Genomic DNA, 25,143 nt, shown 5'->3' on the forward strand with positions numbered 1-25,143 from the left:
CAATAGACAATTGACATCATTGGAGCGCTCCGCTCATAGCACACACACACACGCACGACAGAGGCATAGACACAAGGATGCTAGAACATCGTTTAGGTGCAACTAATTTCAAAAGCAAGTACACGATGGATATACTAACGTAGTTCCCTAGTACTAGGTGTACTAACGGTCCTACTGATTGTCCTACTGATTGTATACGTGGAACAATTGTAGTAACTCTAGTACTGACCTTCTTATTTTGCCTGCAAGGCCATTTCTGCAGTTCTTGGCACGGTTGGCAGAGATGATACTAGACATAGAGATTGGCACATTATTCTAACATTGATGAAATTAGATATGATATTCTTACTTGATGCATCTTTCACTAATCTAGAATTTAGGACCACACTTTCTGCCCTTCACAAGGGCGAGTGTCTAGGTGTAAAATGGGTTGACACTCTCCATTTTTTTTTGGGACACGATTAGAGACCATTTCACTTCACCCCGCAAGGTGTTGGGGATTCTAGTGCTATGCTTGATTCACTTGCAATGGGTCTCAGTCATCCTATCACCAAGGGAGCGGTGAGAAATTTGATGGCACAATTCTTTTGGGCACTTTCTGTAATATCTTGGCAAAAGGTATCTGTTTGCAATTTTAAGTATTTTATTCTAGATCTTATTCATCATATGTAGAAGAGCTTTGTGGATGGCCAAATAATATTTTATAACATTTTTTGCTTTTCAGAGACTTTGGAATGGGCTACAAAAGAGTGGCTGAGGTTTAAGCATTTTACTCTTGGATTTCAAGAAAGCTTATGACAGAGTATATTGGGGTTTCTTGAAGGGTACTCTTCTAAGCTTTGGTTTTTCAAATGCTGGTCTCTTCAATCTATAGATCAGCTCACAGGGAAGAGCTTATCAATGGGGTCAGAGGAGAAAGATATCAGATTTTCATGTCAGTCCAACAGGGATTCCCTGTTGCCCCTTATTCGTGGCTGAAACCATGAGCATATTTTTGAGATATCAGGCTGACATTATTGGGCTGAGGCATCCCCAGAGGTAGGATGAGGAGATCTTGGAGAGTGAGCTTGTTGACGGCACTGCTCTTAGATGCCACTCCCCAAACTCTTGCATCTTGCAGGGCGACCTCGGATTTATTTTGTTTCTGCAAGAGGTGCTCATATTAATTGTAATAAATTCAATTGCTTATAGATTAGTGACGAGGACACCCCAAATTGGGTGGTTGAGATACGCTCTTGGAGAGCTGCTGCTCCTCCCAGACCCTTGCTGCCCCCCCTCTCCCTCAGTCCCTCCCTCTCCCCCTTCCCTCTCAGCCCACCTCTTCTCTTCTACCCGCTGCACCCCCTCCTCCTCACCCGCTCCTCCTACCCGCTGGCCCCCATCCTCTCCTAGCCGCTGCCCCCGCCCCTCCTCACCCAACTCTCCTCTCCTACCGGCTGCCCCTCCTCCTCTTACCCGCTACCCCCCTTTCCTCCTCCACTCACCCTCTCCTGCTGCCCCTCCTCCTCATCTGCCCTCTCCCACTGCCCGTGTCCCTCTCAACCCCCCCCCCCCCCCCCCCCCCTCCCTCTTCCACCCTCTCAGCCTGCCCCCTCCCCACGCTCTCCCCCGCCCCCTCTCCCCCTTCCCTAGCGCTCTTCCCTTCTCCCCCCATCCTGCTCCCTACACCCCTCCTTTGCCCCTCCTCTTCTATGCCCCTCCTATGCCTCTCCCTACTGCGCCTCCATTCCCGGCCCCTCCCCACCTCGCCACCTCCTCCCTTCCCGGCCCCTCCCCACCTCCTCCCTCGCCCTTCATCGCCCTCCTTCTGCCTCTCTCTCAGCCTCTCTCTCACCCCCCCTCTCTATCTCTCCCCCTTTCCGCCTCCCTATGTCAACCCCTACTCTCTCCTCCTTTTTCTTCCTCTTGGCCATCTATGCATGGCCTCTTTTTCCCGCAATAGTTCGGGGGTCGGACGGAACATATTTCGTTGTCTGAGTTGGCCTATTCACCTTGATTGGCAATGGATTTCCATTCAGCCAATCCCACTCCACTTCCACGGGCCGCAAAAGCAATTACATTTTGAGAAGACGAGTTGCAGCAGCTCAAGAAAGATGTAGAAAGTTCTACCACGTTGATCGCACGCATCTACTGGTCTCACCCTTCCAGATCACAAGACAAAGAGTTGATTCTTGTGGCACTACCTTCAAACTTCACCCTTCGACTCAAAGATGTTCGCTTATTAGGGCGAGGTTTCTTGCAGGTTGTTTTTGATTCACCGGAGGCTACGAGCGCTGTGCTCAAACCCAGGTATTTGCACTTGGGACATAGAAAGGTTTTTTTCGACCCTTTCATGCTAGGTTTTTACCTTGTGGAGGAGGCCAAGCAAGGGTTTTCTTTTTTCTCTGTTTTCCTAGTCTCCCACAGGTTTACCATCGCTTACTCTCAATGATTGGGGAGTACTTTAATATTGTCACTGAGATCCCCCCCTCCTTAGGTTGCCCTCGACAGCTACAGAGGCGATCAAGTCTGACAGGGTTCCTAGAGTTAGGGTCCTTACATTGGACCCTAATTTATCCAGATGATCGGATCATGCTTCAGCTTTCAGATGGTTCTCTCTTTCAACAGAGAGTGGAGATCGTAGGCAGATAGGACCAATGCAGGATCTCTAGAACCGTTGGGCAATTCGCCAAGGAATGCCCAAAAAAGAAGAGGAGGCTAAAAAAACTTTTAGGTACAACAGCTTCCCCTAGACCTCGGTAAGGGGGTGGTACAGTTCCAGCACCTCCTCCTCGACCTCGATAGGGTGTTGGTATAGTTCCACAACACCTCCTCCTCGACCTCAACAGGGTGTTGGTACAACTCCTCCATGTCAGAGCGCTCTTCCTCGATAGAGTGCTCCCTCGGTACATCCACTTGCTTCCATGGCCCCTGATGTCTCCAGATGGGTTTCGATTCGTGTGCGGCCCTCACACCCTCCAGATCAAGAGGCCGCCATCCCCTCTGAAGCCTTGGATATTCGAGTTCTAGTTGCTCCTATTGATGTTGCACATCACTTGATTGAGGGTGCTAGTGCTCTAGATGCAACCTTTGTTGTAGCTTGACCCATTGACTCAGCATCAGCTTCAGCCCCCCTTCTTGGCCAGACTCTTGATGTTATCTCTTCGGCTAGAGAGGCCCCCGTAGCTTTCCAAGATCTCGGCATTTCAGAGCGGTCCCTTCCCTCAGCTTCCCTCTTGGACAAAGGGAAAGGGGTTATTTACACTGTTGATCAGCTTCCCTCTAAAGGGATTCTTCGCACCCCTGTGATAGGTTTGATTCACAGGAACTCTTTCGCAGCCCAAGCAGATCTTAGAGACTTCTGGAAGAAGGACTTTGTGCCTTTTACTTTTGGTGAGACAATGGTTGGGGTTCCTGGTGTTTTCTTCCTCAAGTGGACAAGTCCTTTTCCTTGTGGATTTTCCTCCACTTGACTCCCTCCCTTGCTCATTGAGTAAGAGGTCTTCCCCCATTGAGGGATTTGTTTCTGCCACTAGGTTGGGTAAGATGCTCCATGCTACTTCCACCCGTCGATGAGGATTGTTAGTTGGAACATACAGGGATGCCCCTCATCGTCGCCGTAGACAGCTGACCAGGGAGCAATTTCATCTATGTATTTTTGGTGGCTCCATTGATGTCTTATTTATTCAGGAGCACAAGCTGGATGACAGAGATTACACAAAGTCAGGTAAATTGCTTTCAGGCCACACTTTTTGGTCACCTTCTTTGGGCATCCGGGAAGGCACATGCATTTTAGTAACTCTTTTCTCCCCTTGGTTGTTGGCCACGGAGTTATCTTTCCCTCTAGAGCCTAGTGGGTTCTTCTTTTGATTGGAGACATAAGGTTGGATTCCTCAACCTCTACACTCCTAATAATAGAGGGGATCATGTCTTGTTCTGGAAGGAGTTTCTCTCCTGGGTCCCCCATTGCCTATTCATGGGTCATTGGAGGAGACTTCAACACAGTGGAGTTGCCTTTAGACAAAAAAGGAGGCAGAGAGGGTGGCCTCCACTCCTTGGAGAGGGCAGCTGGGGATGCTTTTCTCTTCAGTTTCAGTGGCAAAGATGCTTGGTTTGATGATGCCTTTCACACTCAGTCACAATCACTCGTTTTCTTGGTTGAACAGGAGACCGGAGATGCCTATCCATGCACGGATTGACCATTTCTATGTTGACGATTGGGCCTTGGATAGATGAGATGGAGTATGCATTGCCCCTAGGGTTTCTACTTCGGATCATTTTCTGTTGGTGCTGATGATTTATGAGCCTGAGAGATCGATCTGCTAGTATTAGGATTCTTGATGCCCTTTATACAGAGGGCCTCACAGAGGCAACTTTGCAGGTTTCTCACTTACAGGGTGGAGTGCCTTCCCTGTCACATTTGGCACATGCCCTCTTCGATATTAGTGGCTCCTACCATGTGGTTGCGATCACAAGGAGACGTGAGATTCTTAGACAAGAGATTGGTGTTCGCCAGCAGTTGGCAGCCTTGCAGAGGGAACACCAAAAGAGGCCACACAATGCTTGGATTTAGGAGTGCCTTGCTGTAGCAAGGGTTCACCAGCAGATGTTGTTAGATTAGAGAGTAGAGTATGCCTTTCATGCACGAGAGTCCTTCTGGATCGAGATGGGAGGTAGGGTCAATTAGCATTTTTCTCTACTCGTGGCCCTAGACATAGTAGAGAGAGTGTTTCTCAGCTCATTGACTCAGATGGAGTTTTACAGTTAGATCCGGATGCATTCATGCGCATAGCTACAAATTTCTATGCCTCCCTTCTCTCAACAGATCATGGTAGCAAGGACATTGATGATGCTAGCAGGCAAGTCATATGGTAGTGTATTCCTAGGTTGGTGAAACCTGATAGGAGGCTCTCTCTTGATGCACCTTTCACCAACCTAGAGTTTAAGTCTGCGCTTCTTACCCTTCACAAGGGGAAGTGCCCAGGTCTAGATTTACACCCTCATTTTTCTTGACCTTTTGGGATATGATAGGGGATCACATTACCTCAGCTCTGCAGGGTGTTTGGGACTCTGGTGAGGTGTCTAACTCACTTACAGAGGGTCTCATACATTTAATCTGAAAAGGAGGGTGCAGAAATTTAGTGTCACAGTGGAGACTTATCACTTTATTGGGCACTTGCTATAAAATCCAAGCAAAAGCAATCAACTTGCGTTTGCATCCCATACTTCCTGATCTTATTCTTGATACGCAGATGGGATTTGTTGATGGTAGAATCTTTTTTGATAATATATATTCTCTTTTTGGGAAGCTTCAGAGTGGGCCATGCACAGTGGAGAAAAGATAGCCATTCTTCTCCTGGACTAAAGCATATGACAAGGTAGATTGGAATTTCTTGGAGGGCACCCTTCTTCATTTTGGGTTTTCAAATGCATGGATCAGAGGAGATTCAGCCTTGTACAGATCAGCCCACAGCCAGGTACTTATAGGAGGGGTCAAGGGAGATAGATTTCAGATTTCAACATCAGTCCGTCAAGGATGTCATCTTGCCCCCTTTCTTTTTCTTTTTGTGGCTGAGGCTATGAGCATTTTTCTCAGATCTCAAGCTGACATTCTCGGGCTCAAATTACCGCTTAGACAGGAACAGGATCTCATCGATTACGAGCTAGTAGATGACACTGCTATTTTCTTAGAGGCCTCCCCTCAGATTCTCACCTCTTTCAGGACAGTTTTGTATGGCAACAGGTGCTCACATTAATTGGAACAAATCCAATGGCTTTTGGATCAGTGATGATGACACTCCAGACTCGGGGGCTGATTTGGGCTTCACTTAGACCCACGGGGGTGTGTCAGTTAAGTATTTAGGGTTCCAGGTCGGTTTGGGTATATCTTCTTTGTAGCAATTTGCTCCGGTGTTGGAGAGTATCAGGAGAAAACTTCTTTTCTGGAACTAGCCAAATTAGACCTTGCATCCGAGGTGGTGGTTGTCAACCAAGGTCTATTGGCCATAGCTTGGTATGTTTGCTCTTGTTGGTGTAGCTCCAGGGATTGCATCACTCAACTCATAAGGCCTATAAGGAAGCTTTTATGGAGCGGGCTAGATGGCACAATAGACACTATTGCCAAAGTGGCTTGGGAGACCTTGATCCTTTCCCACGAAGGAGGGGGTCTCAACATCATAAATCCATATTTGCAATGCAAGGCCGTGCTTTGTAAGTTAGTGGTTAGAGGCCTTTTGCCTGGGGAGGAGTCTTGGAAAAATTTCTTAATTCAAGGCATTCAAACTTACAGACCCTCCTCGGGTGGAGATTGGATTGATAGCACCAAATGAATTTTCATCTCAGCCCGTCTCAAATCTCTATTCTCCCTGCTTTTGGTTGCTATTCTGATGAAAGCTTGGCCAAGATTTAGAAGTACCCTTCGGAGAGTTACTCCCTCCTCTCTCAAAGAGATCGACAGGCAACCTATGATTGCATACTTGATGAGCATGGTAGGCAACTTGGTTTATCTCATTATATGCAGTGGTCCAAGTGGGAGAGAGGCCTAGCCGCTTCTGTTGGCTCTTGGAAATCCTTCAAAAGGCTTCCAAAAGATCCTCAATAACATTTGGTCAGTCACCTCAGAGGAAGTGCAGGGAGGATACTTCAGATAGGCACAACCTTACCTCATGATTGGGTGGTTACAGATGATAGACTTGTGGCTTGCTCACTTTGGATGGGGGCTTATTGGTATTCCTCTTCGGGTCATTGTTTTCTTGGGGGCACAGGAGGAAGCCTTGGTTTTTGATGTACAATCAGGTGGTAGGCTGTCTATTTCCTCAAATGATGTTCTTTTGGGCACATCATTTCAACCTGTCAGGATCATAGGCTATGTGGAACAGGGCAAGGACTCTGCTTGGCATAGATATTCGAGCCCCCTTCTTTATATTTCGGGTTCATGGAGGTTGTGGCTCTATGGAGGAGTCCCCATAAAGTATCTTCAGTCGGACCTCGAAGAGCGGGAATGGATTGTTGCAAAGAACCAAGAGAGGAGTCTTCCTTTCTTTGGTTACACGGTCAGTAATGCCAGAAGGTTCCAAATCAGTTGTAGAGGTTGGAGCCCTTCCAGAGCCCCTCATTGGGAGGCCTATCAGGTTTCAACGGACTTGCAGAGATGCTTTTGGAGAAGGACCTGGAAATCCCAAATGTATAGAATGATTACTTTATTCTTTTGGCTTTCTATACATGGAGGGATTGCAATAATAGGTGGAGGTCTAGATTTGGGGTAGATTCCACTTGTTCGAGGTGCTCCCCTAGTTCTTGGTGAAGGTGGCCCGAAGGCTCCATCGTTTCTAGGCATAGGCGCTCATACGAGCATGGAACATGGTTCAAATGAGGGACTCGTCTGTAGATGAGTCGATTCTTCATTGCTTATGGGACTGCAGACACTCGAGAGCCATTTGGATGGGGGCTGCCAAGATTCTTAGCACCTTTTGCCCCTCTCATTTCTTCATCATGTGGGGATCAGTGGCTTCGCTCTCTTTATCAAGCCCTCATATTTTCTATGAGTGGCAGGATGCTTCTTGGGCCATTTCTATTCGACGGCACCTAGTTGAGCCTTGCTCTCTGGAGGACGTGCCTATCTCCCGATATAGACCAGTGCATGCTGATGTGGATTCTGCTTGGGGGATACTAGCTAGTATTACTACTTGGCAAATATGGAGGGCCAGATGCAGAGAGGCCATTGATGGATCTCAGGTCCACCCTTCTTATACCTTGGCCAGTATTTGGGCTGATACCATTCGCACTCTGATGGATAGTTGGGCGAGCATGCAAGGGTCCTCCAAGGCAACCTCTTCTAGGAGGGTTATATTCCTTACGAAATGGAGGGGATCCCCTTTTTTCTCAGAGACTACATCAGGGTTGAGGTGGCATTTTCCTCCTCAACCATAGTTTCTCTCTAGCTTTTTTTCAGCTTTTGCTTACTCTTCTAGAGTGTTTTTTCTCATGTACAGCATGATGTATTTCCGCATTGAGCTTGCTCTCATAGGTTTTTTTCATACTTAGTAGAAGTCTCTTTCATGGAAAAAAATAATAATTGGGTGGTTGATATTGGTTTCATTTGGATTCAAAAGGGTGTCTCTGACAGATATTTGGGCTGCTAGTTTGGGTGAGTATCTCTGTTTCACAATAATCTACTCTTGTTTTGGACAGTATTTGGAGTTCATCTAGACTTGACCTCGCATCTAGAGTGGTAGTTGTTGACCAAGTACTACCCTAAACCCTAAACCCACTCTTCAAATCAATCCTGTTGAAGATCGTGGCTCCTTTCGACCTATTTAGAATGTTGTCTATGTGAGGAATCGGGAACTGTTCTTAACAGTCATCTTGTTGAAAGCTTTGTAATCTACACGCATTCAATTTGATGTGACCCATTCTTTTTTTGGACCAGCAACACTAGGAAACAAAAGGAGAAGAATTGTGTTGGGTGAGTCGTTTGGACAACAAATCCTATACCTATCCCATGAACTCCTTGCTCTGGGCTGCACTCACGTGATACGGTGAACAATTTGAGGGCTGACTTTTGGAGTAAGCTCAATGGTGTGATCTTGAAGCTGCTTTGGAGGTAGCTCCCCTAGGAAGAAATCTTTAAAAGTATCTAGAAACTGAAATTTCTCTCCATCCTGAGAATCTAATTTAGCTTCTGGTTTATGTTCTTTTCCTCCAGCAAAAATTGTGTAAGCTTTTTATTGCTTTTCCAATAGATACACTTGATACAACTGGAAGGGTCTCTCCTCTCGAAAACAAGCATTCTCTCTAGCATCACAAGATGAATTCCTTTTTTGTAGAACCAAGGCATTCTCGAAACTATGTTGAATTGGTCCAAAGTTGAAACAAAGAAATCTTCTTGATCCACATAATCATGCACATGAATTTTGAGTTACCAATGAGTGGAGTTACTAGTATTGATTCTCCCTAAAAGGTCTATAGGGCATCAACAGGTTGTTGAGTTCTTCCGTCTTGATCCCTAACCTCAAGGAGAGATCATGCGAGATGAAGTTATCTGTTACACCTGGATCAAAAAAAAATAGCACATTTTGGTTTCTTACTTTGCCCCATTAAAGGCAAAGCTATGTGGCCTTGGGATTGGCCACTCCCTCAATATATTGGGAAATCCTCCCGCCAAGGTATTTGGGGGTTCTTTAGGCATTTTCTACTTCCTCAAACTAGGAGGCTTTTCGGGGCATTAGGCAGCCATATGTCCTTTTCTGTGATGGGGGGGACTTTCCTTACTTCCAGAAGATCTCGAGCTATTTTGGAGTTAACTTTTATTTTCCTTTGAAGGACTTCGTTGAACCCCCCCGACTTTTGAGGCTGAAACTTCTTTTGACTTTGTGTTGGTACCAAAATCTATTTTCATACTTAGTAGAAGTCTCTTTCATGGAAAAAAATAATAATTGGGTGGTTGATATTGGTTTCATTTGGATTCAAAAGGGTGTCTCTGACAAAATTTGCGCTGCCAGTTTAGGTGAGTATCTCTCTTTCACAACAATCTATACTTGTTTTGGATAGTATTAGGAGAAAAATCCTATTTTGGAGTTCATCTAGACTTGACCTCACATCTAGAGTGGTAGTTGTTGACCAGGTATCACCCTAAACCCTAAACCTCATTTTGAGGGGGTTTATTTATCCTCATGGTTTCATGATGTATTCCACTTTGAGCTTGCTCTCGCGGTTTTTTTCTCTTACTTAATAGAAGTCTCTTTCTTGAAAAAAAAAAAACCCTAAACCCTAAACCCTACGGTAGTGTTGGTACCAAAATATTTTTGATGGAGTCCCCATCCTTGCCTTTTGATGCTTGTACTATCCGCAGCAAATCTTCTTTCATCTGCTCAACCAGTGAGGCTAAATACAACAAGTCGCGAAGTTTTGTTGTCTTGGGTTCAATACTTACTTGGGCATGGATACTAGGGTCTAAGCTAGCCCTATGAAGGGCCAGAAGGGGGAAGAAGAGCAAGAGGGAGAGAGTGTGAGAGAGAGAGAAGACTCAAGTGTGCGGGTGTGAAGTGATGAGCCACACCACAAACTCATTAGTTTTATTAGGATTAGGTTTTACCCTATGACTGTCTTAAGACAGTCATAGGTGTCCTATATTTAATAAAGGGGTTGAAGGGCCAGAAGGGGGAAGAAGAGCAAGAGGGAGAGAGTGTGAGAGAGAGAAGACTCAAGTGTGCGGGTGTGAAGTGATGAGCCACACCACAAACTCATTAGTTTTATTAGGATTAGGTTTTACCCTATGACTGTCTTAAGACAGTCATAGGTGTCCTATCTTTAATAAAGGGGTGGCAATGTGCCTTTACCCCAACAACCTCCCACCTAAAGGCCAATGTGCCTAAAGGGGAGAAAAGAATAAAAAATTACAGCAATAGACAGTTACTGTATACAAGACCATAAAATAAGAATGGTCTTATCCTAATCCCATGATGTGGCGGCAATGTGCAAACCGCTCTGTAGGCAAGCTCTTAGTGAGCAGATCTGCAGGATTATCATCAGTATGCACTTTCACAAGCTCAAGTCGCTTGTCTTCCAGTACCTCCCTGATGAAATGATATTTCACATCTATGTGCTTGGTCTTTTGATGAAAGACCGGATTCTTTGCCAACATGATAGCACTCTGACTATCACAATGCAAAACTGGCATATCTCCTGTAATGCCCAAATCTCCCACCAGCCGAGTAAGCCATATTGCTTCCTTGCAAGCCTCAGTGGCTGCAACATATTCAGCTTCAGTAGTTGACAGTGCAACGCATTTCTGCAACCGAGATACCCATGATATAGCACCTCCTGCAAAAGTGAAAATATAACCGGTAGTAGACTTCCGGTTATCTACATTCCCTGCATAGTCTGAGTCTGTAAAACCATGCACCAATGCATCCTGCCTACCATAGCATATGCACAAGTCTTTGGTACCCTTGAGATACCGCAAGACACCTTTCACTGCTTCCCAATGCCTCTTGCCTGGATTTGCCATATACCTGCTGATGACTCCCACCGCAAAAGCAATATCCGGACGAGTAGCAACCATGGCATACATCAAAGAACCAACTGCAGATGCATACGGAACCTTGGCCATTTCAGCCTTATCATCATCTGATCTGGGGTTGTCCTTACTGCTGAGTTTTAAATGTGGAGGCAACGGGGTAGTAATAGACTTCCCCCCTTCCATTTTAAAGCGCTGCAGTACTTTGTCAATGTACTCCTTCTGTGACAGAAACAAAAGTCCCTTGGACCTGTCACGAGTAATCCGCATGCCAAGAATATGATTTGCATCACCCAAGTCTTTCATGTCAAAAGACTTATGCAGTTGTTTCTTCAAAGCACTAATCTCATGCTGAGATTTACTGGCAATAAGCATGTCATCCACATATAGAATGAGTAGCATCAAACTGCCATCCTTTGCCCGTTTGGTGTACAAGCAATGATCGGTCTCACACCTATGATACCCTTGGGACTGCATGAAGGCATCAAACTTCTTGTACCATTCTCTTGGTGCCTGCTTGAGTCCATACAAGCTCCTCTTGAGCTTACACACAAGCTGCTCTTTCCCTTTAACAGCATATCCCTCTGGCTGACTCATATAGATCTCATCATGGAGATCTCCGTGAAGAAAAGCAGTCTTCACATCCATCTGACATAAATCCATGTCGTCATGAGCAACAAGAGCTAACACTGCTCTCAAAGTAGTCATCTTGACTACAGGGGAAAAGATCTCATCAAAGTCAATGCCCTTCTCCTGCTTAAATCCCTTGGCAACCAATCTGGCCTTATACCTCAGTAAAGCATTTGAATCCACTTTGACTTTGTAAACCCACTTGCATGGCAAAACCTTTCTGCCTGCAGGTAGCTGCACCAAGTCCCATGTATCATTTTGAAGTAGGGAGTCCATTTCTGACTGCATGGCTTTCTCCCACTTCTTTTTCTCTGTTCTTCCCATAGCTTCCTTGAAGCTGGAAGGCTCACCACAATCTGTCAGCATGATAAAATCAGCCACATTATTGGCTCCTGGAACAAACCTGTCAGGAGGCCGTTGTACACGGGTGCTCCTCCTAACAAAATGTTCCGGATTAGGCTGCTGTCTAGCCTGTTGGTCATGCATGACGGGTGGCTGTACCACCATTTCTGGCTGTTCTGCAGCCCCATCTGCTGGCATATCCAGTGGTGCATCATTGGCAAAATTATCTGGCTGATTTTCAGCCTGTATACCCTCTTGAATAGGGTTATCTGCAGCAGCCTGCTGCTGCAGATAAATGGGCATTCTCTGCTGTCCAACATCATCATAAATGACCCTCCTGTATTCCACAGGTTGCACGGGTTCCTTGTGTACACTATCTTCTTTGAAGATGACATCATTGCTGCGTATAATCTTCCGTTTAACGGGATCCCATAACCTGTACCCCATTTCACCTTCGTCACCATAACCCATAAAGATGCATCTGATAGACTTTGGCTCCAGTTTGGTGCGCAGTTCTTTGCGTACATGAGCAAAGCACTCGCAGCCAAATACACGTAAGTGCTTATATGAAGGTGGCTTGCCAGACCACACCTCCTCTGGCACTTTCAACTCCAAAGCCTTGTTTGGTGACCTGTTAATAATGTGAACTGCTGTTTGCACGGCTTCTGCCCAAAAGCCATGGGGTAATGCAGCATAAGACAACATACATCGAACCTTCTCCTGAATAGTTCGATTCATCCGCTCACTTGCACCATTTTGAGATGCATTATGAGGGGCTGTGAGTTCCTGTTTGATGCCCTTAGCTTGGCAAAACTGCACAAAGGCATGTGACACATACTCACCCCCATTATCGGATCTGAGGCATTTCAGCCTATGACCTGTCCGATTCTCAACCTGAGCGACAAACTTCTTGAAAGCATCTAAGGCATCGCCCTTATGCTTCAAGAAATAGACCCACACTTTGCGTGTGGCATCATCAATGAAAGTAATAAAATATTTTGCACCCCCTAGTGATAACTGTGGCATCTCACACAAATCAGTGTGCACTAGATCAAGCGGTGCTCTATTCTGGGGAGTTCTCCTCTTATGAGGAGTCACAGAATGCTTGCCAAATATGCAATGATCACAAGTAGGCAAATCTGAAAAAGAAAGAGACGGCAGATAACCCAAACGTGACAGTTCTTGCATTCCTTTAACAGACATGTGTCCCAACCGGGTATGCCACAATGAAACCTTTGGCAGCGGTTATGGCAACAACATGATTACCCACACTGGAAACATAAAGAGGGTACAAGGTATCACTCTTAAAACCCTCAGCCACTACAGCCTGGCCATGAGTAATCACCCATTTGGAATCCCCAAATGTGGTGTGGTAACCACTGTCATCCAATAAGCCAGTGCTAATCAGATTTTTCTTGATTTGCGGCACATGGCGGACACCATCAAGCATAAATATGCGTCCATCAGGGAATACTATCTGTATACTGCCAATCCCTGCAATCTGACATGCATAGTTGTTCCCAAGATGAACAACTCCATAAGTACCTGTGTAGGAAGTAAACCACTCCCTATGAGGAGTAACATGAAAAGAAGCACCTGAGTCCAAGAGCCAGGTGTGCATGTCATGGCCATCAATAACCAAAGCATGTGCTATTACAGCATTATTCTTCCTGCTCATCTCCTCCATAAGGAGAGAGCTCTCTACATCAGCATACATAAGAGTGACATTCGAATTTGACAGGGTGGTCTTGAAAGTGTCCCAACTCTCAGGGAGGGTACACAGCAAGAAAGTAGCCTTGAACTCCTCATCAAGGTTCAATCCCTTTGCAATAAGCTGTGTAAAGATGGCATTGAACTCACTCAAGTGTGAGGTCATAGCTGTACAGTTCACTCAAGTGTGAGGTCATAGCTGTACCTTCCTTCATGCGAAGATCAACCAGCTTCTTCAACCAATAAACCTTACTGGCTGAGCTCTTTTAGGCATACAACTCTTCTAGCCTCTGCCATAGGCCATAAGAGGTCTTTTCAGCCTGAACATTGAACACAAGAGTATCAGAAATAGTGAGCATGATAGCTGCCCTTGCGGACAAATCAAGCTCTTCCCAGTCATCAGCTGCCATGTCAGATGGCTTGACACCGTTCACTCTTATGGGCTTAGAAATCTTCTTTAACAGAAGTACATTCAAGCACTGTTCTGCCCATAATGCATAATTGTGTGCTCCTTCCAGTTTCTTTATGTTCAGAATTGAAGATTCACTTCCCCCTGATGCCATATCAGATAAGGAAAGTATCTGACTCCCTGGAAGTAAAAAAGACTGAATAAAAATTCTGATTTCTAAAAAGAAAACTGCTCTATCAAGAGCCAGAAGCACTCAGAATAGTGCTGTTTTTACTGTCAAAAGAATCTGCAGCAAAACAGTAAATGTCCCTGCAATCACTGTACCTTCTAACACACTGTACCATGCTCAAATAGGCATAAACAGTAAATCCAGAATGCTGCAGCTGTTTCACAAGTGCTTTAACAGTGCATCATCAGCTGACAAAACACAAAACACTGCTGTAAACACTGCTGTACTGATCACTTCTCCCACCTCAGATGAGGTATTGCACTGAGTTAATATGCATGAACCACTTGGCATACACTGTTTTGTTCACCAAAAAAAAATCAGACACTTCAGCCTGTCACAAACTTGCAACAGAAAAATGGGACAAATCCCAAGCAATCACCCTTCTGCCAAGGGGATAAAAGGCATCTGAAGATCTCTGACAGTAAACCAAGTGCTCTCAAGCAAAATCTGAGCAAAAGCCCTTTGATCTGACACCTGAACCAAGTGAAGAACACCTCAACACTGAGGTAGCATACAAAATGTAAATCTCTCTGACAAAATCAACTAACATTGTAATGCAAATACTGTCCTGTGTAGAAATGACATACACAGATCCCAACGTACAAACACTCAATGAGGAACCTTTTGAGCACTGTCAACGATGGACAGTTAGGGACCGAGTAAACTCGATGCGCCCTGGCCAAGCGTGGCTCAACTGAGGTTCTCTGAGTGTTGCACAAGAAATGTGACCTGCAAGAAACTGTCACCTCGACACTGCGGAAATCGAGACAAATGTGTGCTCTCTGGCACCACACTGCCTCAAGGCATACAAAGCATCAACTGCCGGGCAAAAGCCCTATGATCTGCCCACGCGTAAACTGAGATTCAAACCCAGTAAAAGCATATGTCCTCTTGCAAAATCAAGGCATTACCTTCCCAGAACAAAATAACTGTGCAATCAACCACACACTGTGGTTCTGGTCACCTCAAGCACGAGGGAAATGAAGGTACTAGCTGTACTTTCAAGAAAAAACACAGTTTTTAGAACTGAAAAGATGATCCTGAATGAAGAGCAGAGTGCTCTTTCTCCTTCTCTTTCTTCCCCCAAACAAAAAAGGTGTACCTGCTGTACTTTCGTGCCTATGTACCTGTGCAAAGTACAAATCCAAGGAGAAATGTACTCCTCTGACTCAAATCCCAAAAAAAAATGCACCTCCCTGACGCAAAAAAAAAAAAAAAAAAAAAAAAAACGGAAGCAGCTCCCTGCTCAGTTCCCTGTCAGCGTCTGTACGGTAGTCCGTACTGTACGGCAGAGGGCTGTCCGTACGGATGTACGGCCGACGTCCGTACTGTTGTACGGCGTGTACAGATGTACGGCGCGAAATGGTGCCTGCGCCTGCTGCCCACCTGCGAAGTGGCGTGCTGCTGCGCCCCCCCTCCCGCGCTGCCTGCTGCAGCCCGCGCTGCTGCCGCCCTGCTCCTGCTGCCCGCTCTGCCTCGCTACAGCCCCGCTGCCTCGCTGCAGCGCTGCTGCCCTTGCAGAGGCTAGGTAGAAGTCGAGGGGGTGGGTAGGCTAGGGTAGGGAGTGGAGAAGGAGGGTAGGAGAGGTTGGCTCTGATACCAGTTGAAGGGCCAGAAGGGGGAAGAAGAGCAAGAGGGAGAGAGTGTGAGAGAGAGAAGACTCAAGTGTGCGGGTGTGAAGTGATGAGCCACACCACAAACTCATTAGTTTTATTAGGATTAGGTTTTACCCTATGACTGTCTTAAGACAGTCATAGGTGTCCTATCTTTAATAAAGGGGTGGCAATGTGCCTTTACCCCAACACCCTATACTTTCGAAGCTTAGTCTTTATGAGAACTCTTTGAAGGGAGTGATTCAAAGACAAGCCATCCAAAATTTCTGATTATAAGCCCTGATAGTATGTGAACTTGCCATACTCACGCTTTCCCAAGATCTGTGGACATCATTCGTAGAATGTTTTAGGCAAGAACTGCTCATAGAATGGTTTCTTGAAATCCTTCCACTTCTTTGGTGCTTCATCTACGACCACAAGAGCTCATACTGGCGCTATCTGTAAGATGTAGACTTACAATCTTCAACTTTGACTTCTCCTAGTAGTACCCTGTTTTGAAAGTTATATTGAGCTGGTAGATTGCAAAGCTTTTTCACTAGCTTCATACTTTCCATCAAAAGCGATGAACTTGATGGACTCACCACCTTCTTTGAAGTCTTTTCTTCTAGATCTAGATCTCCTTCTTTTTCATCCATGATGGGAACGTTCTCTAGAGGAGGAGGAGGAGGAGAAGAAGAAGAAGAACTTGGGGATATTCGCTCGACCATGCTTCTTACTCCGTTCTCTACGAGACTTTGAGCTCCTTCTTTCTCTTGAACTGTGCTGATTTCGGGAAGATGTTGAACTAGGGAAATGGTGCCAGCTTATTTCCTTATGAACAGTCACAGGTTTAGACAAGTGTGGTCCTCAAAAAGATGCAGATCTTCTTCAAAGCTTCCAATTCTTGGATTTTGTTCTTTACAAAATCTTCATCAAGATCATCGTCAGGTACCATAGGATGCCTTTGACTAGGCCTTCTAACTGCCGTGTTCCGAAACCATGATGTGTGCGATGAGAGTTCAAACCTAAATTGAATTGGGCTTGGCTGAGCCAAAAAGTCAATTGCAAAACCCCACTCCTCTCAAGGAGATAAACTCTTATGGGTAAAGACGGCGGGAGCCAGCCCAATGCGTGATGAAGTAAGGGTGGGAGTCGCTTTTGGTTGTACAATGCAACCAATAGTCCGGAGATGTGGGCGCATAAAATTCGAATACATTATATATGGACAGCTCCAATCTTTTTTTTTAAAAAACAAAAAAGAGACTTCTATTAAGTAGGAAAGAAACTCGCTAGAGCAAGCTCTGTGCGGAAATACAACATGCTAGGCATGTAATAAAAAACACCTCAGAAGAATGAGGTAGAAAGAAACCAAGGCTGAGGCTGAAAATGCCAACTCAACCCTATAGAAGTCTCAGCAAAGAAGGGAGAGTCTCTCCAATCCTTGAGAAAAGTAACTCTCCTGGAGGAGGCTGCTCGAGATGATCCCTGCATGGTCGCCCATATGGCCATGAGAGTGTGTACCGTATCTGTCCAAGTACTGGCCAAGGTCTGAGAAGGGTGAACCTGAGAACCCTCCATAGCCTCAATGCATCTGGCTCTCCAAATGTGCCATGCTACAATGCTAGCTAAAACCTCCCATGGAGAGTCAACCGAGGAATGAGAAGCCCTGAAGAGAGTGGCCGAAACATCCTCTAGAGAGCACGCCTCCACACGGTGTCATCGGATGTGAAGAGCCCAAGAGGAGTCATGTCTCTTAAAGAAAACCTGGGGCCCTAAAAGAGTGAGCCAAGCCACTGATCCCCATGTCATATAGAAGGGGAGGCGAACAAAAGTGCTGAAAAGTCTTGCAATCCCCTTCCATATGATTCTCGCCTGTCTGCAAACCCAAAGGCAGTGTTGCCTTGTCTCCGAAGCAGAAGGGTGGTAACGAGGGCAAGTAGGGTCAGCCCCGAACCTGGATCTCCATTGGTTCACTGCTATCCCAGCATGAATAGAAAGCCAAAAGAAGAGAGTGATTCTTCTATTCCGGTGGGATTTCCCGAGCCTCTGCCAAAAAATTTTCTGCAAGTCTGCAGAAATCTAAAAATTCTCCCAATGAGGAGCTCTGGTGGGCCTCCAACCCCTACAACTGAGCTGGAATTTCTTGGCATTACTGACCGTGTAATGAAAGAAGGGGATGCCCTTCTCTCGGTTCCCTTCATCTATCCACTCCCATTCCCTAGGGTCCCACTACAAAAACTTAATTGGGATCTTTAATACTTAATAGAAGTCTCTTTTTTGGGGGAAAAAAAAAAACTTAATTGGGACACCTCCATCGAGCCAGAGCCTCCATGAGCCCAGGGCAATGAGTAGCGGGTCAAGATCCAAGTACCACTGTGAAAGAGAGCCATGCTCCATGAAGCCCACTATCCTGATTGGCTGAAACGGTACCTCCAACAAAATATCATCTGTGGATTTGGATAGCCTGCCCCCGAAGGAACATCAAATACTAGGGCATCCTCATGTGTGTTATGTAAAGCAATCACCTGCAAAGGAATGCCCAATCTGGAAAATGCCCCCATCCAGGTGGAACAAGTAATAGGCATGTCATGTGTGTTCACCCAATCCAAGGGCAAGGCTGCATCAATCTGTTGGACTCTCCCTGCACTCCCTCTGAGATTATGAACCACCTGGGCCTGTCGGTCTGCAGGAAGCATCTTGAAGCCTTTCCATGCTCCCACAGTAGATGCAGGGCCCCTCTCCCATCTGGGCCACTGCATGTAAAGAGAAGGTCCAAGTGGTTTGCCATGCTCATCCAAAATACTGTCATTCCACATGATAGGTTCCCTTTCAATCTCTTCATGGGTGGGCGGGGGAATCCTGCGAAGAGCACTCCTGAAGCTGGCCCATGCTTTCAGGATAGCAACCATAAGAGGGGAAGAAGGAGATCTGAGGTGGGCTGTGGTGAAAATCCATCTGGTACAGTGTGTCCAATCCTCTCCTGAAGTGGCCATACAAGACTGTATGCATCTGATAAAGAAATCCTTCCAAGGCTCTTGCCCTAGCATAAGTCCTCTCACAACGACCTTGTAGAGTAAGGCTCTGCACTGTAGATCCGGGTCGATGATATTCAAACCCCCTTCTCTTCTAGGAAGAATCAAGATCTCCCAAGCCACCCTGGTTGTAACATCAATTGTGCCATCCAGACCACTCGATACCATCCCTAGAGTGGCACCAACAAGAGCATAAAAACCATGCTGTGGCTAGCAGAACGTGGTTAACCACCACCACTCTGGATGCCAAGTCAAGTTTGGCTGAGCTCCAGAAAAGGAGCTTTCTTCTTATGCTCTCCAACACCGGAGCAAACTGCCTCTCTTCCTCTGAAGGGACGCTAACTATTGGCATATACCAATCTCACGTCTAAGAATCTCACGTCTCCAGGAATCAACGACTGTATGATAATAGTCACTAATTCCGGATAAGGCAAAAGCATATGGAATCCTGACACTGGCAGAACGTCCTCTCCGATGAGGCCCACGAATCTGCAACACCACTGGAAAATGATATGAAGTGGAGACCCAGTAGAAATGCATACAGATCCACCTCTGTCAATGGAGTCTGGATGGCGTTTGTCTGAACCGGATCAAAAGTTTCCTCCTGAGGTAAGGGAGCCGCTCTGTATCGCTCTCCATCATGGTACTGGGTGTGCTGCAAGCTTTGGGCACCCTGCTGCCCTGGTGGTGTTGGGGTGCTCGGACCAGGGCGCCCTGCTGCTCCTGGTGGTCCTGGAGTGCATGGTACAGGGCGCTGGGGAGGTGCAGTCAGGGTAGTACATGAAGGAGCCGCACCAGAAGACCTCTTGGGTCTTTTTCTCTTCCTTGGGCAGTCTCTAGCAAAGTGCCCAAGGGTCCTGCAAATCCTACACTGGTCCTATCTACCTGCAATCTCGACTCTCTATAGAAAGAGAGAGCCATCTGGACGCTGAAGCATGATATGGTCATCTGAGATGTTAGGGTCAGAGACAATGACCCTAACTCGAGGCACCCCGTCTGCTCTGACTGCCTCTGCCAAGGAAGAAGGCATCCCAAGAAGGGAGGGGATCTCAGTGACCACTCCGAATGTGGCTCCGATAGTGGCAAGAAGTCGATGGTAGACCTGAGGAAGACCAGGAAATCTAATGAACAATGATGTGACTTGATTGTCCTCCTCAACCGGATCAAAGCCCAAGGTGTAGGGTAAAAGAAAGATCCTCCTCGAACCCAAAGCCAGAGGATTAGCTTTGAGAACAAGGGCTGTGGACTCGTGGGAGTTGAAAACCACTTGGGAGAATCCACGTCCCAAAAGTTGAATATCCCTGAGGTGTGGGGCGAGATCTCCTGGTAATGCCGCCAGCATCCAGTCTCTAGCCTATGATTTGGAAGGGTGTGACCCAAAGATGCGGGCGAAAAGTGATGTGGAGCCTTCTAGTTCCACATCTTTCTTGAGCTACTACAGCTCGTCTTTGAAAAAATGACAGTTCTCGCGGCCGGTGGAAGTGGACGAAGATTGGTTGAGTGGGGATCCATTCGCCAATCGATGTGAAAGGGTCGATTCAAACACTGAAAAGGCTCCGTCCGTCAAACTGCTGCCCAGGACGCTTTGGAACACGGGCGTAGGAAGAAGGAGAATAGGAGAGGGAAGGAGAGAGTGGAAGAGGAGGAAAGGAGTCGGGGGGGGCTGCGGGGGGGAGGAGGAGGAGGAGGGGAGCTAGCGGTTAGGAAGGGAGGGGGCGGGGAGGGAGAGGAAGGGCGGGGAGAGGAAAGGAGGGGGCGGGTTAGGAAGGGAGGGAGGGGGCTGGCGGGGAGGGAGAGGGTGGGTGGGAGAGAGGAAGGGAGGGGGCTGGTTAGGAAGGGTGGGGGGGAGGAGGGGGGCGGGAGGGCAGAGGCAGCAGGCGGGAGGGGGGAGAGGGGAGCGGGTGGGGGAAAAGGAGGGGGCGGGGGAGAGGGAGGGAGGGGCGGGGGGGGGAGAGCGGAGCAGGCGGGGGGGGAGAGGGGAGCAGGCGGGGGTGAAGGAGGGGGCGGGGGAGAGGGAGGGAGGGGGCGGGGGGGAGGAGGGGGTGGGGAAGGCAGGGGGGTGGGGAAGGCAGGGGCAACAGGAGGGGGGGGAGAGGGGAGCGGGTAGCAGGCAGGTGGGGGAGGGAGGAGCAAGGGAAGGCGGGTGGGAAGAGGGGCAGCAGGCGGGTGGGGGAGGGGCAGCAAGGGAGGGCTGTGAGGGTAGCGAGGGGGGGAGGGAGAGGGGGGGGGCTAGCGAGGAGGAGGGTGAGGGAGGGGCTGATGGAGGGGGCAGCAGAGCTTCACGGGGAGGAGCAGCAGCTTGACTCCAATCCAACTTAATTGACTTAGCTCCAATCTTTAAGGTAGGGGACTAGAGGATCTAACCTAAGGTTGGGACAAGATAAAAGACTATCGCATTGATATGGGGGACCTTTAAGATTATGAAAAAGTATGAAACTTGACTTAAAACCTATAACTTCCCAAGGAGCTTAAAGTTCACCTCATAAGCCATGTTAGCTTGTTGAAAAGTATGTGGCTAACCCTTATTATGACTCATAGGATTTACATACAAGATGGAAGTCTAATAGGGGAGGCCTTTTTTTTTTTCAGGAAAATTACTTCATTAAGTATGAATGAAAACCGCAAGAGCAAGCTCAAATGGAGGACATCATGCTATGCATGAGGGGGGGGGAAAAGAGCTCAAAGGGAGCTAATACATTAGAGGGAAGCTGCTGCTCCTCCCCCTCTAGCTGCCCTCTCCCTTCAGCCCCTCCCCCTCAGCCCTCCCCTCCCTCTCTCAGCCCCCCTCCTCCTCTCAGCCCTCCCTTCAGCCCCTTCACCACCTCCCCCTTCCTCCCTTCCCCACCTCCCCCTCCCGACCTCTCCCTCCTCGCCCCCCCTTCCCCGCCTCCCCCTCTCCTCCTCGCCTCCCCCTCTCCCTCCCCACCTCCTCTCCCCCTCTACCCGCCTTCCTCCCTCCCCCCTGCCCCGCCTCCCTCCTCGCCTCCTCTCCCCCCTCTACCTGCCTCCCTCCTCTCCCTCCCCTCCCTGCCTCCCTTCCTCAGACTCCTCCCTCCCTGCCTCCTCTCCCCTTTCACCTCCCTCCTCTCCGTCTCCTCCTCTTGGCTGCCTTCTCCTCCCGGTAGCCCCTCAGCCTCCTTCTCCCTCCCTCCTCTCCGTCTCCTCCTCCCAGCTACCTCCTCCTTCCCCGGCAGCCCTCCCTCTCATCCTCCTCCTCCTTTATTCTCGAGCAACTTAGTGCGAAAGGATCTTTTCAAGTGTTCAAGTGGCCTTACCCACCTCAATTGGCGATGGCTGCCTTCAGCCAATCTCCATCCACTCCCACTGGCCGCGAAAACAATGATTTTGCCAAAGACGAGTTGCTGCAGCTTTAAAAATACATAGAGCAAGAGACTTCGAGCTCTGTCTTTTCTCGCATCCATGGGGTCCCACCATTCCGGATTATAGGCTAGGGACTGGATGCTCTCCGCTCTACCTCGAGACCTCTCAGGGCACCTCACAGATGTTTGTCTGCTTAGGTGAGGATTCTTACAGGTTGTTTTTGACTCCTCGGAGGTAGCAGGTACAATGCTTCAGGCTAGCCCGTTAGCATTGAGCTCCAAGAGGATTTTTTTGACCCCTTTCTCCTTGGGGTTTGATCCTGTTGAGGAGGATAGCCCGATGACATCACTCTTTATCAGATTTCTCGGCCTTCCTCAGATGTACCATTGACTTTTGCATTCCATTGGAGCTGCCTTTGGGATGGTTACCGAGATCCCCCCTCTCCTTGGGATGCCTTCCTTAGCAGCAACAGTAGAGGTGACAGGTCGGATGCGGTGGCTGCGTGTTAGGGTCATTGTCTCTGACCCTAACATCTTGGATGACCACATTATGCTTCAGTGTCCAAATGGCTCTTTCTTCAGAAGAGAGTTGAGATTGCAAGGAGACAGGATCAGTGTAGGATTTGCAGGACCCTTGGGCACTTTGCCAAAGATTGCTCGAGGAAAAGATAGAAGAAAAGACCTAAAGGGTCCACGGGTGCGCCTCATAACTCCACCGAGTTGAACATTCCTCACCTCACGACCAGCTCCTACCTCTTCCCACAGTGATAGACCTTCGACTTCACAGCCAGGACCGTCAGCCTCTCGTCCTTAGGATTCCAGATGCCTTTTATGCAGAGGAGGGCCTTACAGAGACAGTGTTGAGGACTTGTGTATGTCATATGCATGATGGGCAGCTTTTTTCGATAGACTTAGCTGCAACCCTCTCTGGTATTAGCGACTTTTGTCTTTTAGTTGTTGCTGGTATCAGGAGGGGTGAGATCCTCATGCGTGAGATAGGTATCCCCCGTCAGCAACCAAGGGCCCAGCAGCAATCACTTTTAGATCAGAGAGCAAAGTATGCCTTTCATGCCAAAGAGTCATTTTGGACTCATACGGGAGGTAGGGTCAACAAGCAGTTCTTCATGCCTCCACTGCCTCATCCATTTTGATATCTTGTTGCTGCCGAAGATGATGATGATATTGATGACGATGCTGAGCTGATATATAGTCGACCATCGACATGACTATGTTGTACTTAGGAGACATAGTACTCCCATTCTGCATTTTTGCATTTTGCATTGGTATGGACGCTCATTTAGTAGCTCCACTACCACAACTTGTTGTATCAGGATTTTCATAGTCTCATAGACCCATTGGTCTTCCGAAGACTTTAATAAACTTTCTTTCTTTCTTTTTCTACTCTTGGCTCCAGATATAGTAGGGAGAGCGTCTCACAGCTCATTGACTCAAGTGGAGTTCTTCAAACACATCTGGATGCCGTCTTGCAGGTAGCCACCGATTTCTATGTCTCCCTTGTTATAGCAGCAAATCCTGACGCTTAGGCCACAGATGATGCTAGAGTGATTATTTCGCAACACTTACCTGGGTTGGTGACTGGGGATATGAGTGTCTCACTTGATGCACCCTTCACCAACTTTAGGACTACTCTCTCTGTCCTTCACAAGGGCAAGTGTCCTGGTTCAAATGGACTTACCCCCTTATTTTTATTACTTTTTGGGATCAGATTGGGGATCACATGGGTGAGATGCCAGACTCACTTTCGGAGGGCCTCATTCATTTGATTCCAAAAGGGGGTTGCAAGAATTTAGTGTTTGAGTGGAGACCGATTACTGTGCTGGGCACTTTGTATAAAATCTTAGCTAAAGCTATCAGCCTTCATTCTGCAACCCTTTCTTCCACTAGGAAAAATTGAAGCGATGCAACCCACATGGTAGATTCCTATGACTCGGGTCAAGGGGCACACCTCAGCGAGACATTCTCCTTGCAGTTGCTACCTCTCGTCACAGACCTCACATTTTTCCAGGGAGCTCCAAGGAGAGGGTAACTTATCATCATACACAGCCTCATCTAGATATCATTGACTTCTTGAGCCATGGGAAAGTTATCGTTCTTGGAGATTTCAACTGCAAATCCACAAGTAGCGATCATTGACTTTCAATGTCACTTTATCATGCTACCTAACATTAATATGGATGATGTAGGTACATCTCAAGTCTCCACATAGGGCACACTTTCATGGATACGGGTAGGGCAATGACCTGATGTCTACAATGGTCTAGATCCCACCAAAATTGCTTCTTGGTTACACATATCTATGAAGGAGCTGCAATCCTTTTGACCACTAATGAAATGTTATGGCAACACTTCAATTGCATCAATGAAGAGATGGTGTGGATCCTCCGTTCTTCCAAATAGGGCCTTAGTGGGATCCTTGTACTCACTTGGATTATAGCTCACAATTGCTGGAACTCACGTTGTGGGTTGTGATTGCTTTGACTCACTCATGACTTGCAACTCCTGAGTTCGCTTTGCTACTCAATTCGCGAGTGCCTTTGCTCAACAAAGTCCCTAGCTAAATTGCACAACTAAGGGCTTGAACTTTCTGAATTAAGACATGCATCTTCGCTAACTTTCCAAGTCATTAAGTCCTAGACTGATATTTTCACTGCTTGATTGTGTATAGACTATCAAACATTTGTGACTATACATCAAGCAAGCTTGTTTTCCCATAGACCTAGAAGTATTGCAATAGTGGTGCTGGTTGCTAATCGGTGCATGGTTTTCTTTTGACAATCAAGACTATTTACCCCAGACATACAACCAAAATTGACATCCTTAAATGCTTTCCTAACTTGCCGCCATGATTTCATGTGGGTCAAC

At 47.3% G+C, this 25,143-nt stretch overlaps 1 protein-coding gene across 1 annotated transcript in view; it reads left to right on the plus strand.

Annotated features, from left to right (window-relative positions):
- The window catches only part of LOC147902789 (uncharacterized), a 186,892-nt gene that overhangs the window by 95,626 nt on the left and 66,123 nt on the right, over positions 1 to 25,143 (plus strand). The window lies entirely within an intron of this gene.

The sequence above is a fragment of the Dipteris shenzhenensis genome, chromosome 4 (genome assembly GCF_047967505.1).
Source record: "Dipteris shenzhenensis isolate YYH24624 ecotype China chromosome 4, Dip_SZ_1.0, whole genome shotgun sequence".
In the NCBI taxonomy this organism is placed as follows: domain Eukaryota; kingdom Viridiplantae; phylum Streptophyta; class Polypodiopsida; order Gleicheniales; family Dipteridaceae; genus Dipteris; species Dipteris shenzhenensis.